The following is a 20,575-nucleotide window of genomic DNA, read 5'->3' as shown; positions in this document are numbered from 1 at the left end:
ATAGTTATATATGGTTACCTATATGGATGTAACAATAACCATAATAACACCTCTTATAGTTGTTCTTTGTGCTAAATACGTTTACCATGTTTTGCTACATTGTGTTTCACACTGTGTGGTTTTTATTTTCTGTTGCAATCCAGCATGAATTCATATTAAATGCGACTGCATCCATCAGCACCTCCCTGGCAGCGTGGTTGTCTGGCTCTCGATGTTTAATCTATTAAAGTGCACCCTTGCCTTTTTTTCCCCTGACATTGAGAATCTGAAAACTGGCTTTGAGCGGACATCATGTTTGAGCATCAGACTTCCATTGACACAGGCATATTCATATCATCCTGTCTTATTGATGGCATGACTTTACAGTTATTGAACTGTTGTTGCTGTTTGCTGGGGTTTTTTTTTAATCTCTCTCTGTTAAAATAACACTGGCACTGTTAACAGTTGAGTGGTAACAGTGAGACGCCGCTGCCCAACACCAGAACATGAGCTTGTATTTATTGCATACAGTAGTAAAAGTAGAGGTAATATTCTGCAAATGTTTGCCAAGGCAATTATCTATTGTGTTTTATCAGTGATGTTGTTAAAAAGGTTTGGAGCTAAATGCAGTCAGAAAATTACATGCGCACCACTACAATCAAGCTCATGATTGTGAATACATAGATACAATAATGTAAATTACGAGAAGGAGATAAAACTTAATTCCCTAACACGTAGTTCTCACATGGGTTCATGCAACTGAGGATGATCACACTAATAATAATAATGACGGAATGCTTTTCATATAGCTAGGGCATATTATACATACTGACCTTGTACTCACCTCAGAAAAAGACTATTCTCTGTTATTTAAGGTGATTGATACTCTTAACTTTCTCAAAAATATCTTGTGCTGTCTAATGATAATGGTGATGATGACATCTAATCACCAAAAAGTTTAAAAGAAACTTGACCTTTTCTATTTAGCCATCTGTTTAACGTATAATTGCAAACACGGGACATTTAAAACTCAAAACTCTCCTGATTCCTCTTTGCCTTATGCTACTTTTGAACCCTTTCCATCTTGAGTAAGAAGGAACAACTGCAAGTGACGTGATTAGCCTAAGCAATGCTGTAACAAGAAGTGAAAAGAAAGCGGCAGTAGCTGGTACTTTAAAGTGTCAGAGTCTTTGTAGCAATGACTAGTTTATGATGCTGATGTCAAGCATCACACTCAATGAGGCCTTTGTCCTAGGCTGAGACCAGGGCAGTGGGAAAACTGCCCACTCTTAGTCGGCAGGCCCATCCATCTTTCCATGAGGCCTTGCCGTCCCCTTTGCACCAAAACTCTTGTGTATTAAAGATCTCTTGGGTTAATGCGCTGGAAAATTGGCTTGCATTTTTATTGGTGGAGTCCAGCTAAATGAAAGAAAAACAACTCATGGAGGGTAGAGAAGGACGAGAAAAATATCTGGAGGAATCATTGTAGAGGGCAGAGCCTCAAGACTTGTTTCCTGCGACTTCGATAAAAGAGAACCTTGTGTCTGACATGCCAGAGATGATATTGAGCTCGGGCCGAGTATAGCTCCATCCATTTATCATTACCGTCATAACCAGTGGTTGTTACTGCTGAAGTATTGACCTGGGCCCAATGTGTGTAATAGGTCATTAGAGATAAATCTGAAGAGAACACCAGTGATGACTGAGACTATAGAACACACATTTTGCGATTGGGGAGTCTGGAACATTTGTGTAATCATAAAGCATCTGTAAAAGATTTGAAAACTATTATCAAATTAGCTTATTTTCATAGTATGACTGAGTATCAAGATAGGCTTTGTCTTTCAGAAGTGAAGTAGTGGTTCACCACTTATTGTTGTGTAGAAATCTTTGTATGCAAAACACAAAAACCCTCAGGTAGTGGAAATTATTGCATGGGACCTCGAAAAGTCATTCTCTGTGAACAGTGTTTATCATTGCATTCACAAATACAAGTTAAAGCCTAACGATGCAAAGAAATATTGCTCTGTGGTTGGATGAATGAAAATTTCATAATCTTCCTGGAAATCATAAACCTGCCTTCCTTGAGGTTAAAGATCAGCGGGACCATCCAGCCAGTTATCAGCACACACAAACCACACACTTTGTGAAGGGACTAAAGATGCTGAATGACATATGCATCCAGCCAAAGTCTTATTGGACTGGTTTTTCTTAGCACTCAAAGCACTCTTTTGTGTATTCATATAGCACTTTATACGCTTGTAGTACTTTTGTCTGTTATCACATACTCACACACCAATGGATGCACCTGGGAGGTTCAGCGTCTTATCCAAGGACAAGCAGGGGATTGAACCACTGACTTTCTGATTAATACACAGCCTGCTCCCACCTAATGAGCACTGCACTCTTTTAAGAAGATGCTTTGCTTATTTCAGCAAGTTAGTGCCTAAGACAAATTCTGTACACATTCCAGTCTCTTGGTTCTGAAGTAAAACAGTCAGTTAGGTGCATTATGAAACAGAAAGCACAACAAAGGTGTGTTGCAGCTGTTGCACAGCTGAAATCATTTATCAAGAAAAAACCTACAGAAATTAATCTCTTTAATTAATAACTGATTACAGTGACGCAACACAAATGAAAATGTGCCTTGTTCCCACCCTCATTAAATTCAACACAGTGGAAGTTATTGCATTCAAAAGCCATTTCAGTAAAAGAAATATTGCAAAAAAATATCTGTTCTATTTTGAATGTAATAAATATAAAATTATAAATTTAATATATGTTTAAAATTATTGTCATATCTATTTTTGCACAACATCACAACTTTTTTATTGCTTTCTGTCTTTCTTTGTTTTTTTTTTTTTTACCCCAGTAATAAGTTTTCCTCTGTGGGTCTTACTGACACATGCAGGCTGCCTGTGTCACCCGCTCATTCTTTTTGATGACAGAGCTTAAGTTAAACCTCAGCATGGAACACATCAGTGCGATCAATGAGTGTTGAGTGACTGACCTACTGGACACGTTTATGGGTGTGGGAGGCTAATTAGGAACCACTTCCCAGGCTTGGAAAGACAAGCCCTCAGAACAGCTGCTGGTCAGCACTGGACTCCTGTCCTTGGGTCAAGTAGGTGGCAGCTCATCACGGACAGTGACACAGCTATAGGTCTAGAGAGGCCAATTTACTTAATGGCTAGCCTTGGGGCTGGGGACACCCAGTATTTCTTTCACTTGGACACTTGTAGATGACAGTGCAAGAGCCAAAATGATCCATTTTATCACAGCTGGTCTCTTAGGAGAAGCATGACCGGAGCCATTTTAGTGGGGACTCTTTTGTCTTTAAAAGTAAATTTAATGAAGTGGTCTATTTAAAGTTCGCTTGGCAAGCTATTTAGCAATTGTTTGCTCTCATTTAATGATCATTAAGCAATTTAATGTTTAAACGCACTGTAATAATTCAAGGTAAAAAGCATTTTGCAAAAGGCTTTATTCCAAACATAATCACTGACATCAGCAGTAATAACTTTTTTTGCTTTTTCCTTCCAGATTATGCCCCTAGGGGTCAAAATACTTTAGTCCCAGGCGTCTCTTAACACACAGATGTTACAGTAACACAGGCAGGAAATCATGCCTAAACATCACCTTTGACCCCACATGTCAGCTGATCTACCATCACTTCTTTTGAAATAGACTCTCAACTTCTATAAATTACCAGATTTTCCCACCAAGTCCCTCCATTCATTTTGTCTGGCTCCAGTCATTTTCTACTACAGACCCTGCGGTCAACTAATAGTGATTGCACAGTTGCTGAAAATCTGTCCCCTTGGGTTCACAGAGGTCAGAGGGCTCACACCAGGGTCAGAGCCTGTCTTTATGTCTCTTCCCACCAAAGGCTTTGTGATGAATAGAGAGCCCCAGGAAACAAAAGCTTTCAGCAAAGACAAGCAACTTCGCTCAATACATCAGCACCTCCACTCACTGCTGCCTCCCTGGTAAAAACACACTTTCTAACTGAGATAATATGAGATTGAGGAGGAGCAAAATCCACAGAGACATTGAAAGCGAGCAAAGACGAGAAGTGAAGACCGGAGAAAATGAATCATTTGATATTCAGTCCACATTTGGCATTGAAACGGTAAAAAGATAAAACGCAGGCACGAAACAGAAATTGCTCTGAACATATAAAACTTCAAACTTGCAGATGTTGAGGTACACTTTATCATTTCCATAACCACCTTTGGTGCACTAACGTATCGTTCCAACTAAATAAAAGATGGTCCGTTTTCCCCTTTTGGAAAGAAACATTTCCTTATGGTGCCACATGTCATACGTCTCTTTTAGCTTCTTCAACACCTTTCCTTTATCAACTTGTTTATCCTATGTTTGCTTTTGGCCCCTGTAAACCGAATCAGCAAACTAATAACCAGGCTGGTTTCAAAGCTCCTGCTTTGTTCCATTCTCCTCTTATAATGTGTTGCAGATTCCAGAGGTTGAAACTGGCAGCAAGATTTTAAGCAAATGGCATCTGGTTAAAGGTCAGATTTGAGGGGGGGCAGTAGGTGAAAGGTTGAATAACTCCAAGGAAGGTAGTGACCAAGCCTCATGGGAGATGTTTTAGACCTTGCTGTGGGCAAGTACCACAGCTGCTTAATTATTAAAAATCTGAATTTAAGGTGTTGTAACCTTTGTATTCAAAGTTATTTAAAATGGTTACTTGCAAAATATTTGCTCAGTTGCAATTAGATGTTTTTATGGGATATGGATGACTACACATATATCCGCCTACGTCAAATTAGTTTACTGTTATTACCCACTTTTTCACAATAAGTGGTGGTAAAAGTTTGCAGAAAGTATCACAGTCCTGAGTTCAAACTGCAGGTGTGTAAAATGGAACATGCACTTTTCTTCTAAATTAGGCATTGAAGGGCTTTGGGAGAGTGGTAGGGAAATTAGTGGAATAACTGGTTGATTCTAACCAGATGATTGCTTCAGTTGGACACCAGAGAGTTTTCATTAGGTCTCTAATTTACAAGCCTCCCTCTGCATTCCAGCACATGGATCAACTGCCCCAGGTCTTAAAGACCTCCTGTAGCCTTTGGCCCTTGCAAAACTTGTTGCCAGAGCAATGGACTCTGAAATTTACAAATTGCATCACAGCCAAGTTAAACTTCAAGTTTTAAAAGAATCTGCAATTTAATATTATCTCCATGTAGCTGTGATATGGATGATAAATATCATTAGCTGGTAAAGACATCCTCATCAGGCAACTATGTATGTGACCATTATAAACTATATACTGCCTAGCCATTAAACCTCTGCTGCTGGACTTTACTGCAGAGGTCACCCTTAAAAAGTTAAAACTTTCACCCTTGTGGCCTCCTGTTTTTCTTGTTTTTACGTAAAAGTGGCACAAAGCATCTTTGTTTCTTTAATTTCATCCAAATACTTCTGATTAAAAAATACAGGGTGTGAATCACGACTGATAAAACTTTTATGTTAGCCCCAGAGTGCAATGCAGAGCCCACGCCTGCCACCAATGTACACTACATATGTTCTATTTATTTATAGACTGAAATATGTGCACCCACTGTCAGCTTTTTCCAAGGGCACACACACTATTCCTCCAACTTGAACATCACCCTGGGTCGCTCTAATAGCTGATGACATATAAGCCTTCAGCTGCAGTTCAGGATGTTTTTCCCCTTAAAAGTTCACTTTGATAAATGAACCCGAGACTTGTGCCCCACTGACACTGCGGTGCGGGAGAGATCTTCGCAATGTGATCTTGCACAAAAACAAATGATATAAATTTCAAATTCATCCTAAGGAACTTTCTAAAGTAAACCACCATTTTTCCTGCAATTATGGTGTTTGTAAACACCGGGATGGATGCAGACAGACCATGTGCTTGCGCTAATGATGTTGTAGGAAGGGAGGGAACACTATGGGAGGCCCCATGCTGCTGCTTAACTCTCTCTTAGCTGGCAGGTCATGTGTGATTAAGAGGTTTGTGTTACCTGCAGCCCTGCTGAGGAACTTTTCCCTAGAGGGAAGTTTGTCCCATCCACCTAATCCGAAGAGGCCACGAATGAATATAGCACCATTTACCGGGAGTTTTATCACTCTTTTCCTCAGGGGAGCTCTCTCGGGCATCATATTCAATTTAGTAACCAGACAGGAGCTTACTCACCATTGCAGACTGCACACTAGTTTTACTTTTATTATTTGTTTGAGGTAATATTCTCTAATGCTTGGTGTTGTTACGAGCACATATTTCGCTGACATGAAAAATTAGCGTTGCATTTGAGTCAACACAGTGTGAAGAATTGTAAATGTCATCATCCAGAAAGAATTAAATTAATTAGAATGTAAACACACACAAAGACTGTACATGTTCAGTAATTGCTGTCTCAGTGATCCATCTATAAGCCTGCCAATAGGCCTCAAATGAACATCCAGAAAATGCTTGCCCTCTGTTTTTTTATTGACCGAGGATAATAAATAGTCTTCAAATTGTCCCTGAAATTGTGTCCAACAGTGATTACAGCTGGCATCACGCTGTGTCTGTGTGCAGTGAAGCAGGGGTGGAGATGAGTGGGGGTGACGGAGGGGGATAGAGCTGTGACAGTAGTGGGTCACGAGGTGGCATTCAGGACAAAGGAAAAGCATCACAGAGAGAGACGTATAAGCATGACCATGCTCCTGTCCTGGTTTGTGAAGTGATGGATGAGAGGACGGTGCCGTGGTGGAGGTGGTATTTGATAGCTGATGTAAAAGAAATATGTAGAACAACAATAGTCCCACCACCAAAATCCACAACAATGTTGCTTTCAGGTTCTTTCCGTAACCATTTGTTAGTGCTTTTTGTAAATGCAGCTGTGTAACAGGCATGTTTCCAATCACAGTACGCTGAGCACACATAATAAATGACACAAACTCTTGTACTGTTATTTATTATATACCAATGCCTCTATTTCAAGGACCTGAAATATAATGAGCTACACATCCTCACTTAGCGTTACTTATAAAGAAACTCATAGAAAGATCACATGCAAAAAACCAACATGAGCAATTGTTAACATTTTTGTGAGCACTTTGATAAAATGTAGAAATCTTTCCACTTAAAACAATCTGACAAAAACAAAAAGAAATTTCAAAAACAGTCAATAACCTATCAAAATGTATTTTTACAAATTAAAGAGAGTGCCTTTAAAAACCAGAACCATCCCCTGCTTGACTTAACTTTATTAAATTTATGCCATTAACTGTACACACACTTATTTTTTTGTCTTTTATAGTCATGCATTTGCAACTCTCCTTTTTTAAAAAAAAAAAAAAATCAGAATTAGTTCACTTTAACAATGTCAAGGGAATAAAATGTAATGAACCCCAGACCATCTCTGCTAAAGGCCAAAGTTGTTGTTGTTCAAAAAGAGAGGACAGAGGAGACAACTGATATTGTCAGCATGTTGAGTCCTTGCAGTGTTTTGAGTGGGAGAGGGAGAACCAGGGGAGCCCCAAACAGGACAGGGCGGCGAGTTCCGCCAGCTGCACCCTGTCTTTGAGGAGGGGATGAAGAGCTTCTCATTGAGGTTGGCAAACGCTGGCTCGTAAACTTTCCCCTGTCTCTCCCTTTGATTTTCCTTGGACATCTGCCTGGCCCTCCCATCAGGAATGTGCAGCAGCTGTTTGTTGCAAGTGTCTTCGCCGTGTGAACTCAAGCTTGTGCACGGGTCCTGGCTTAATGAATTGAGCCAATTCAAACTGGGTCGCTTGGGACACATGGGCCTGGTGCATAACTCTGCTCCTGGGATGACAAGCAAAGCTCAGAGAAGGAGGCTGGGAAATGTATATTATGGAGGTTAACCATTTGCCCTCATACTGTAATTGGCTTAGATTGTCTAGCAACCGGATTTGCAAGGGCAGAACCTGCACCATTCTGCAGTGCAAAAGTTCAGCTGCAGTCGGTAGGATTGTGTGATCTATATGTGTGTGTGTGTGTGTGTGTGTGTGTGTGTGTGTTGTGTGTGTGTGTGTGTGTGTGTGTGTGTGTGTGTGTGTGTGTGTGTGTGTGTGTGTGTGTGGGGTGTGAGAGAGAGAGAGAGAGAGAGACAGACAGACAATGTGTAAACATAAGTCAAACACATGGACAGACAGCAGATATGTAGTAACACATGAAAACATGTGAGAGTGATTTAGTTTGTTTGACACTGGGCGCTACACTGCAGAATGTTGCAGAAATGGCAATAAAAACAGTGAAAACAAGAGTAATTTTTAAAGGCTACAACTATGCAATTCTATAAATGTAGTGGAATAATGTTTAATCCAGTGAAGCATCGTAAGTGATTTCTTATGAGTCAGTTATTATCGATGGCCACAGATGCATGCTTTTGTTTTTTCCCCTGCAAACCAATAAACTTTTATGCAGCACTGCTTTCCACCTTGCAGAAAAAAAGAATTCCCTTGTTTTTCTATGCCAAAGAAAGGTCCAGACTTTACTCAGAGTACTCATTTAGACTTTGAACTAAACGAGACAAGAGGATTACTGATAATGTGGACAGCTTTCATTCAAGAAGAACTGGCAAACATGACTGAGCTGACTGATAGGGAGAAGAATCCGATGCTGCTTGTTTGTTTGAAGGATGAGATTAAGGAAAGTGAGAACACAGAATTCAGTGAGATAAATACCACTGAGACATGTTTGTCGAGCCCCGTGAGGCCACCGTCTTCAGAACTAGTTGCACTGTTTCCCATATTGTAACTATAAAAAGGCTTTACTTAGCACTGGTTAAAAAATCTGTTGCTGGCTTATTTAAATAAAAAATGTTGTTTACATTTCTTAAAAAAACAACATGTCTGAATGATGATGAGCGCTTTATGTTTATTTGTTTTTAGTCTTGCCATTATGTGCTTTTTTGGGCTTTTTTCTTGTGTATTTCTGTGTGACTGCCCTTGCGGCGCAGTGAGGGGAACTCTATGAGCCATGATGAGTTGTTTAAAATCTAATCAAAAACTAACAAGTCCCTGGTTATTTGTTTCTGCCTCAATACTTGAGAGTTCCCAGATGTTGTGGAAGGTGGGGAGTCGATTGTTTATACAGCGGCGAATCTCTTCCAAACACACACATTCTATCAGCCTTCATGGCTATCTATCAAGGGAGGCACAAGTTACAGTTTTTCTGGAGTCAGGCAGGCACAAAAGCCCTTCAGCAGCAAATTACAACTCCCACCCCACCTGCTGAAGCCAGCGTGCTGGCGGCGCAATGTTCAGACGGTAACCTGCCTCCGATCGATCGGTTGTTGTTGCAGCTGTGCTCTGGTTGATGGTTTATTTAAGCGGCTCCACATGCTTGTTGAGGGGAAGGCAGCTGAATACATAAAACAGCTCTCAGAACCACTTTGTGGTCCAGCTAAGAGTAAATGGAATAATAAAAACCAAATGGTTTCATCCCGTGTTGTAGGCTCATAAATCCAGGAAGTTGCCTCTTACCTTTATGATCTAACACATGTAGCATGTTAGTTTTTTGTGGGATGGGCAGTGGGATCACTTGAAAGTATTAAGCTAATGTAGATTCAGATAATAATCACTGTTTCATCTGTATCAGCATGCAGTGCATTACAGTTAAAGGAGGGCTTGTAAACAGAGCATACCGACTGACGTACTTTATCTGAGAAAACGTAAAGTAATGTACAGTTTAAGGAGATATTACAGTGCTCATGTCAGCAGTCTGTATGTAGTTTTTCTTTCAGCTTTTATAAAAAATAATTTTTACAATAACAAAAACAAGTCAAGAGAGAACTTTAGTGGTGATATCTCTGTTCAGCCTGAGTAATTTAAGTCCTCTGTTTAGTCAGCTAGACTTCAAGGTCAAGCCTTGACTCGCTTCAGAGAGGTCAGTGACATCTCCTGTCCATTCACACTGTTTCCTTCCCTTCGGCCAGAGGGGAGGATGTATCCCTAACTTCCTGCTGCCATACACACAGACAGGAAATTAGTAATTTGCTGTGCTATGCCTGACATTTCGGGTGTTCAGAGTTACATGCTGCAGGGGTGTAAGCGTTTCTCAGAATTACTGCTGATTGTCTGCACAGACAATCAATATTTTTTTGGTCTTTTTGTCTTTATTTCCAAAAGCATAAATATTCATGAAAAAATCAAAGGAGAACTGTTTTAGTTAAATATCTGGCACTGCTGATCCTTAAAGACCAATGAGACATTTAAAATAATCTTTCTGATAGTGTGGTGTGGTACAACTAAACCTACAAAAATTGATATTGCAGATGCATGTGAAGTATTGATGCTCTACTAATCAACCTGTCGAAGGGTTTGTACGCAGTAGATAACACTCTGTTCCTACAAATCTAAACTCATAGATTTCTGTCTCATTAGGAGCATTAGCTGGTTAGATTATCAGCAGAGATTAGTTAGCTTGTTTTTTTTTATGTATATTGGTCTAAAAATTATTACTTGAAGACAATAGGATTGCAAGTCTATAAAAAATTACAATATACCAGTTAACATAGGTCCTGGAAATTTTACTTTTTAATGTAACATGACCAACTGTTCTTCCTAGTTCACAACAGGAGGAAACTATAGTGAAAAGGGGATAACTGGACAAAAGTTGAGAGAAAAAGAAAGTTAGAGTGCGGTCCTGTAAAGTAAGTATGCTATAAATCTCCAAAAAGCATTGCTGTAAAAACACTAGAACATGTAACAATGACCAAGGGTACTTAGGAATTTTCTTTTTCCCCTTTGACTTAGCAAACTGACCAGAAAACTTAATTTGGCATGAAATATTTAAAACCAATGAAACCTATTGTAAGTTATGCTGTAAATTGTTCAGATGACTTCTGTAAATAAATTAAGAACACACAGGCAAATCTAATTTAGTTTTTATGGACCCTTAAATGAAACTCAGGGAATATACATCGTACGCTTGTTCATCACATTCTGAAAGTTGCAATCTACAATTTTAGCAAGGCATTTCATCGATCACAACCAGATCTTTATACTCAAACTTCTATGTCTTTCATGTGAAAAATTGTGTGAGAGACAGCTTTATTGTGACTGTGAGGAAGATTTAAAACTTTAAGTAAATGCTCCTAATTCTGTGACATCTGACATCTGCTTTTGCATGTGTGTACTCGCAGTGCATTACAGTGTAGTTTGAAAGCAGGTCATGATTTTTCCTTGAAATAAGTACAACATATTGTGTATTTTTTTTTTTTTAGAAGAAATTGCAAAGTGCTGGCAATTCCACAATCCTGTGACTTTGAGGGATTTAATACCATTTGTTGTCACATGTCAAGCAGCTCCAGTATACTTTTGAGGCCTTTGGAAACAACAAAGGTGATCCTCAGAAAAAGTCAGCCACTCTGATATTGTGGATATTTCTGTAAACTCCCAGGGGTCCAGACTTGCCCTAGAAATGGCTGAGGACTGAAAAATGTGGTCGGAGCAACACTGTTTATGCAGAGCACAAGCTCATTTTTAGGGGAGAGGGAATGTTCGGAAAACCGTTTGGCCCTCTTTTACTTCAAGATATTTTGGCTCATGTTTCCCTGAGAATGACCTGAAAAACAGTAACCTAGATTCTCATATCCAATTAAAACAATTTGAGAAAACAAACCCAAGAGTAATGATAGCTGCCGTCATATTTAAACTATGAATCATGCGGCACTACATACATGTTTATTTACTTGTTAAAATTTGGATTAAACTCAAACATGCACAGAGTACGTTCAAGTACTTTTGTTCTATTAGTGCTTTTCTTTTTCGTTAAAAGTGCATTACACTGTGATAAATCACAGACTGCTCCATTATAAAATGTCCATAAACTTGAGTTATAAGATCATTAGCTGTAACACAACGTAAGGAATACATCTTAGAGGAACTTTCAGCCCATCACTGCCTGTTCAGGTTCACAGAGAAAGTGGTCCATGGAGACTCACATATAAAAATAAGGCCGACTTCCTCTTTTTCAACAGGTTATTATCATGTTGTTTCCATAATCTTGAAATGTTATTTCAGAATCGTCCTGCAAAGTATAAAGGCAAACCGTTTTCAATGCACTGTAAAGGTAATCAGAAGAGAAGCTCTGTGTTGTATATAGCACAGGCATTTGATATTTACATGTGTGTTTCATTTACTGATGCATGATAACACTCGCACATCTGGCACAGAGTCGACTAACACATCTGGCATTGGGAAACATTCTTAAACAGCAAGTAACCAGTAATTAGACTTATAAAGACGGTCTAATCACCTGTTCGGCTCTTTGAGGAATTCCACGTAGCACCCCTGAGAAAACTAGGGCCATCGCATATAGAATTGGTTATTTTAGTACCCTATACCTGAACAAACAGCAGATTTCTATTTTGACAGGTTATCTAATTATCCATGGTATTTATGGCGCAGTAACTATCTGCTACTGATTCCTTCATTATCTTGAAGACAATAAAAATGATCGGGGCCTTGTTGGAGAGAGCCATACCTTTGCTGAGGCTGGGCACATGCCATCAGAAATTATTTATTTAAAGTCAGCAAGCACTAGTAAGTTGGATTTAAATCACGTTTTAGTTAGAGAGAATCTCCATTTGAGTATTTCACTTCTACCCTTTACTGAGAGACCCAGATGCTTTAAGATAGGTTCCTAAATGAGGCTCTCTTAGATCCCTGTAGGATTTTAAGAGCTAGGCATAGCTTACTTTGCTTAGCAACCTTGAACATGGTGTTAAAATGAATCAATTTTCATTGATTGACTGGTTACATGACTGGTTAGGGATGGGCTAAATATACATTCCCTGTTGCTGTACATTAAAAATAGTGTATCTAACTGAGTGCCATACTTACATACAAGGGTTCACTTGCAGAAGTTATGTTTAAACATAACTGACACGCTGGATGCCAGTTGAGTGGAACCCTCAACAGGCACAAGGTGCAACACATCATATGTGTTTACATCTTTTAAATGTAAAGGTTTTTAGAATTGCCATTATCCCTTATTCTAATCAGAGACAACAAGCACAATGCAAAAATCTCCCAAAAATCACAATCACATTTTGTTTAACATTATTATATGTCTTGCTCACTTAGTTTTATTAAGCACTTTTGAATAGTATTTGCAGAAGACAGCAACAAAAGCATTATTTGCTTTGCACCTTTTTGCAGGTCGGAGTTGATTATTGCAAATAAAAAGTGTATAAGTTTGACCCTTTAAGCTGTAGTTTGCTACTTCCTGTTCCTGTTGCCTCTTCCATGTTTATCGATTCTAGATGTTTGCTTGTTTGTCCTTGTATATGTGGAAGAACCTTCCTGACCTTTGCTTATATGCTATACAGCAGTCACTGCTTTGACCAATAACTCATTTGCATGTCATACTGGGAGACAAATAACACAGGCCTCTGACTGTGTCCAAATATGATCCGCTCCATTATCTTGACATGTTTAAGACCAAATATAAACAGGCCACAAATATCAGAAGAGGTCACGCTGACAGTACAGTAAGTACATTGTTACTCAAATGGAAATTCAAAAGGACACTCATGAAATCACTGGAAAGCATGACCACCCATCAAATGCTGATATGAACGCCCATGCCAACGCTCTTTAATGTTTGAGTGCTGTATGCTTTTGAAAAGCCCTTCAACGTTTTTAATTTAGTCTGCAATGAAGAATGGTTGACAGTTGTTTTTTTGATTCTTACTGGATACTAACAGCATGTTTGGTCTTTTTCCCAGAGAGGCTATTAGCCATAATTTTACTGTCCTCTCTGGGTGTTATTGTCAGTATTCACGTTTGATTAAATCCCTGTGGCATAACTGACCAGTGTCATTGATTTGCTATCCTCCTTGTTGCATTGACTTGCCGAGCCACAAGAGACTTTTTGAAGGCTGCTGATCCCCAATATATATTTGTAACACATTTGTTTTAATTAAGTGTTCACACAGCATGGAAATTGGATACTTGACTAAATGACTGGAACCAACAGTAATACGACTAATTGTGGTTACTGTTGGAGCCATTGTGCCTCACAGATCAATATTTAGAGTAGCTTGGTATTGAATTCTTAAAAGTAAAAGGAGTGATCAAATAACGTGGTGAAAATTAGTGCCTATTGGTTTCCACAGTAACATTGAAGAGGCTTGTGAGAATTTTTAATACATTTTTTTACTTTGGTAAACATAGCTTTTTATTTTTATTTTATACATCGTACACCTTAAAAACATATATAAAAATGCCTTGTTGTCTTACAAATACATATGGATAGTTTAACAAACGCTGGCGTTTTAGATGTCATGTAGTCAAGCCAAAAGCATGTGCACAGTCCAAAGCAGTGTTTTTAAACTACAAAACCAAATGAAATAAAACACTCAAAGGATTAGAACAATTTAGAAAGCAGACCCCCTTCTTTTCTATTGTGCCTCTACCATGCTGTGGCTATTTCTCTATGCCCAGCATGGGCTCCACTTTGTGGCTTTTAATAACCTACCCCTTCAAGCTTCTACCCCCTGAGACACATTTTTCCCTACTTTATTTGTGCCGCTCTGTTTCTACCTACCAGCAGCTGCAGCGAGTAGCAAGCAGTGGAGGCAGCAGCAGCAAATTTCTTCCAGTTGCTCAACACGCTAATACTCCCCTTTTCTTTGCAGCTCAAGCATTATATTGCAGTTTCATTGACTGGGAGGTGTTGTGTTGCAGTGGAATCAATAGCTGAGGGGATCCCAGCCCAACGATTAGCTTGTCAGTCAGGCCTCTGTGGTTGAAAGGAGGGGAGGCCGCGTAAATCCCAGAATACCAGGGGCCACCAGCATGGAAAAGCTGGAATGCTGGGAGCCGCCGATGGTGCTGCACCACCTGTTGTAAGAGGCAACATGTGCTGAGTGTATTAACCTTTCTGCTACTGTGGTTTAACTGCTTACTGCTTCCACTGGCCCTACAGTGCTGAAGCCTTTAACCACAGCATAAGAAATGCTGCTGTTATCTAATCAAATTAGCTTGAGCTATTTCTTACAAACTGAGCGCTCGTGTTTGGGGTAATAGGAAATAAATTTGAACGCTTTATCTACAGATGGTTTGAAAGTAAAAACCCGAACCCTTAATCCCTACAGCCAAGGGATCAAATGGCTCGGTTATGCTGTGGAAAGTGTTGGTGGCTCAACACCTTAGTAACGCACAACAAATGGGGTTTTCTTTCATTTGTCTGAATTTTTATATACGGAAACAACTTTTTGGTTGATTCTCGACTCACAGTCAGCTGGTGCAGGATATGTAGTAGCAAAGATCTCAAGCATTTGTGTTCAGTGGAAAGGTCAGTGGGAAGGGAATTTGAGATTTTCCATAAAACATTCTCATGCGCAAAAGTGCTTTCCAGTGTAACCAATCACTCAAATCCAGTTTGTCAAAATGATGCAACGCTAATGCAATATCAGCACAAGCGTGTAGTTTTTTGTTTTTTTTTAAATTCTGGCGAAAAATTAGTGTATCTCTTCTAGGCTTATTCCATGAATCGAATACTGTATCATTCCCCAGGGTCACTGCCACTGACTGCACGAAATGATTCATGTTTCATTCCCTCAAGCACTGGCACAAAGCAGCTGTAAACTGTTTGTTTATGAGTCACATTTAGAGAAAATTTTAGACAAAGTAAATCTTTGACCTTTTTAGAATTATTTGGGTTTGGTCCCAGGGGTTGCCACACAGTTCACCATCAGTAGAATGATATATAATATTAACAGAAGGCAACATACCGTGTTGTGATGCTCCTTTAGCGATTATTCCCCATACGTTTCCCTGTGACCTTTTACTATCATATCCTTACCCATGATTTAATCTGAAACCTGGCAATGATTGTGACTACAACTGTACATCTGCTACTATAAAAAAAAGCAATGCTGTAATTAATATTTTCTACTTTTTTCTTCTGTCAGAGTTTTTTGAGTTTTTGAGTATTTCTCTTAAAAACCTTTGATTTTGTGCCTAATCCACTCTTTCAATACTTTCAGTAGGTTATACAGGCAGCAAAATGTGATTGAAATCCTGACTCATAAGTAGCCTTTCTTTACTTGATTAAAACGTAAGGTTAAGGGTAACTACAAAGAAAATTCAGTGAAATGCTGTTCTTTTTAAATTTGGAATGATCAAGCGTTTAATTTCTGTCTAGAAGGTGCTACTTGCTACTTGGGAAGGCGGGTGATTATACAAAACTAATACGCTAATGTGCACTTTCTCAACCCCACCTCCGCTCAGTGTCAGCTGTGAAAGGCTCCAGGTTAACCACATACCAGCTGTATAAGCAGTTAAGTGGATGGATGGATGGATGGATGGATGGATGGATGGATGGATAGATGGATGGATGGATAGATGGATGGATGGATAGATGGATGGATGGATAGATGGATGGATGGATGGATGGATCAACCTCCTATTGGAGGTGTTGAGTTTTCTTTCTTCATACTAATCAAGAGAAACTTTACACCTGTGGCTTGATGAACAACTGTTTACAATGAGTCACCCTAAGAAAAACCAGAGTCACTGAGATGTAGCACTAGAGGAGAAGCTGAGAAGAGTCTATAACTGTTTGTCTTAAAGAGGATGTGAAAGGATAAGGGTCACTGCAAGAGGATTCAGACCCCATTGGCAGTGTTTAACATACTTCCACTAACTGTGCTTCTAGCTTAAAGAGCAATTTTCTTATTGACTTTTGGCTTTTAAGCATGGTAAAACCAGATTAATGTCTATTTATGTGCTTACTGTATAGGTTTTCCAAGTTCCAGGTGACGAAATATAGATTTCTGACATCATAAAAAATGGTTTTTTTGTAGAGAAAGACTCAGGCATGTGAGGAAGAATGCATGCTGTACAGCAATGTCAATTTTATTTACCTTGTACAATGTGTTAACTCACACTTCACACTTTAACAGACTTCACTATTATTAAATCCAGGTAAGTAAATATTTAACTTGCTAAAATATGTTCCAGTCTGGAGTGCAGAGCTTATTTAATTGAATGGTACCAGTTTGTCTTTATTCATATGGTGAAATTAAAATCATTACTTCACAGACATTTTTAGACAACTCTTATAATGTGATCCTTTGTTCAGAAAAAGAAAAAAGTGCTTTGTGTCATTAGCAAAGTATCAGTTATTCAGTATTTTCTCAATTAGGAAAGCTACACTTATTATTCTACCTACTGAACAAAAAACATAGCAATATCACAAGACTGACATGCAGATATATATAAAAAAAAGGTTTAAGAGTGTTATTTTCCCTGTTTCTGCCTCCATTTTGAAATGCAGAGTGCAGGAACAGGATCAGATATTTAGTGTCTATCTAGCTCACTTAAGCTTTATGCTGTTTAATCCTTTATAATTATGAGTTGTTTTCTGTGGCACACACCGAGAGCGTTAATGTGTGTCTGTGAGAGAGCGAGACACAGAGGCAGATAAAGAGAGGGAAAGTCTTTGTAAAGAATTTGGCAAGCTCAATAAAATCCCTCAAGAGTCCTTACCAAAGGATCTGGGAGAATGTTCTAAGTTCCAAGGAGAAAGACCCCTCAAGAGTGAAAACACACTAGCGTTAAGTTATTAGCTCCACTTTGAGCTGTGTATGTGAAACAAGCTCTCACAAGAGCTGGTGAGAATCCCTCAACTCACATTACTCCTCCCCCTGGCTTTGTCTCTTTTTCAGAATCAGACTAGGAGGGTTATTCTCTCCATGTGGATAGGTCCTCGGGCCCAATTATCTGGCTACAATGCTCAATTAGCCATAATCCCTCTTTTGAGGTGATAATAAAGGGGTTTAAGTTTTTACTTATAGAAAATGAACCACATTTAGTGAGATGAAGTATGAAATACATAATTCCTATCTTTTAAAGAAAGTTGTTTTTTGGTTTGCTTTTTAGCCGAATTGATTTTTTGCTTAACATTGTTATGATAGCAGCGTGCCTAGAAATACGGGCTTTAAAGATTATTATTGCTGCCCGGCAAACACAATTCACCAAAGACAATGTAAACGATGAAGCAGCAGATTCTTATGCATTATGATTTTTCTGTTAACCTGTGGCCGAGTGGTGTCGTTTAGGTAAGAGTCACCGTGGGCAAGGTCATATTCTGTCACCAGGTGCTCAATTAAAAAGAGCATTATCCTTGTTTACAAAATACAAGAGCAATGCAGAGTGGGGCAGTAAATTTATTGTCATTAAACAGTAGGAGGCCGTTTTCTCTTGGCTGCTTGCCGACGAGCCACAAGAGCTGGGCTGGTTAGCACACACACACTCACATACACACATACGCATGTACACACTGCATTTTTAAGCCAGCACAAGGACTACATCTGGGGCACCCCTCGTCCACGGCCAACTAATGACAAATGTTTTTGCTTTACTTTGGCTCGCATCTTAACAAATGAGTTCAAGCATTCTTGAAAAGCAGATTTAGGAGCAAGAGGTGACAGAAGCAGGGGAAAATGTCTGCCTCAGCTTTATGATGTGGTAACTAAAGGCACTCCATAAGGTGACTGCAAACTAAGCCTAGACATAAAAAAAAGTGAAACTCTGGCACCCAAAATGTCACTGTGCTGCTCCTTATGAGGCTACCACTCAGCCCCGCTCTGTTTACTTACGTGCCAGAAAGTACACATGATAAAAGCCTCCTTTCGACGTGAAGTTGAGCAGTCTTGACTCTTAATTTTTACAAGTTCTCTTAGAAGGCATTTGGCAGGAGGGCTTTAGTTTTCCAAAGAAAAGAAAACACAGAATTTGAATTGTATGTGGAAAAAAAACAGACTATCAAGAAGAGGTGTTGGGCCTGGCATCCAGAACAGTTCCTTTTGTAACCAAAATAAATAAAAAGAAATAAATAAATAAAAGAATATAAAAGATAATAAAAGAAATTATTAAAAAAGAGAGTTCACTGTTCAACTGGATCTTAATACACCGATAGTTTACCATAGTTTTTTCTTTTCTCTGTGAAACCCACCAAACAATAATCTACTCAGTATCCAAGGGGAATGAACACTTCTGATCCCTACCCCTGCTTTTTTGTAACAATACCTGATTTCATGCCAAATTTGATACCAAGTGTTACTTCTAAGCTCTATCACAGGTTCCTGCCAATCTAGGTATTACAGCTGTCTCTGTTATTCTTGGAGGAGTGGCTCTCAGTTAACCTCAAATCAAGGGCTGTAATTTGTGGTTGATGGCACACTTTGAGATCTGTCTGATCTTTGTGCCTCGGGCTTCGAGGCACAGGACTTGATTAGAGACAGTTACATGTGGGAACTACTGCGCTAACCACAACTCGGAGCGATAGTCAGCCACATGCATGTCACATGTCTTTCGCGAAGATATATTGAGGTGAGATTTGCAGTGTATATATATATTAAAAAAAATCAGTATCTTTGTAGTTACAGCTACAAAGGTAAGATTGTCTTATTTTAGCTTTGTCTTGTCTCTGCTTTTTTAGGATCTTGGATTTGAGATTTAAAGATTCAAATCCTTTTCATCCATTTCTGCAATCCATCAAGTTTTTCACCAATACATTCAGTAAAGTTGACATCATTTTCACATGATATATAGAGTAAGATATAGATATAAAAGGAGCACAAAAGTATCTTTTTTTCTAATTTGAAATGTATGTAGCACAAGGTGAAATAAATTGTTCATTTTCCCATTATATGTTCAGAAGTTGTCTAAAACTTAAAAAAAAAAATAACATTTTAAAATCTAGTGGTACGTTGTAGCTGTGAACACAAGAATTTTCTTTTCTTTTTTCTTTCTTCTATTTTTCCTGAATGCGGCTTCTTGGAAACACCTTTAGAAAAGTTTTTTTTTTTCTAATTAATAATTCTTCACATCAAATCAGCATTCCTCGGTGATTACAACAATTTTTTTTCATTAACATTTGCTCTCTGTGCCACACATGCACACAAATACACACGTACAGATTCAAACGGCTTCATTTTGGGGTCATGGCCATTGCTGCACCGCCACCCACCCGCCCCCACTTCACACTGCACAGGAATAGATGCTGAAAGGGTGAAAAGAAAGAGTTAGGCACAAGGAGAATAAAACACAGCCACACCTTTCAGCGCCTGTGCTCTTGAGGAATTTGATGAGCGACAAAAGCAGTGAACAACTATTTACGCTGTAGCAGAGCCGTGGCGTTGCCTATGGATTCATTATCCTCTTTGCCCCCCTCTTTGGTCCCCACCAGCTCTCTCTCTATTTCTTGCTTTCTTTCTCTCTCTCTCTCCAACGCCCTCAAACGCCTCACTCTTTGCCTTTCTTTCTTTCTTTGCTGTCTATAAGAGGTTTTTAAGCCTAGCCAGTGTTTGTAATTAGCTCCCAATGCTGGAATGGAACATGTTGAGGTGGGTGTTAATGGGCTGGCCAGGCCCTTACTCGCACAGCAGGCTGAGAGCAGAAACAGAAAACAGTCTTTGTTCCTTGGATAGGGAGAAGACAAAACGTGAGCATTAAACGTGTGTTGAAGGACCTCTGGAAAATATTAACTGGCATTCATATTTTAAAAGAACACTTGGACTAAAGCACAAGGCCCTTATAATGACTGTCACTTCTCTATATGTGCTCAGCTGGAAAC

This window comes from Haplochromis burtoni, unplaced genomic scaffold (genome assembly GCF_018398535.1).
Source record: "Haplochromis burtoni strain Fernald_Lab_line unplaced genomic scaffold, NCSU_Asbu1 Contig_164, whole genome shotgun sequence".
Classification (NCBI taxonomy): domain Eukaryota; kingdom Metazoa; phylum Chordata; class Actinopteri; order Cichliformes; family Cichlidae; genus Haplochromis; species Haplochromis burtoni.
The sequence above is the reverse complement of the archived record's forward strand: the minus strand, read 5'-3'. Positions refer to the sequence as shown.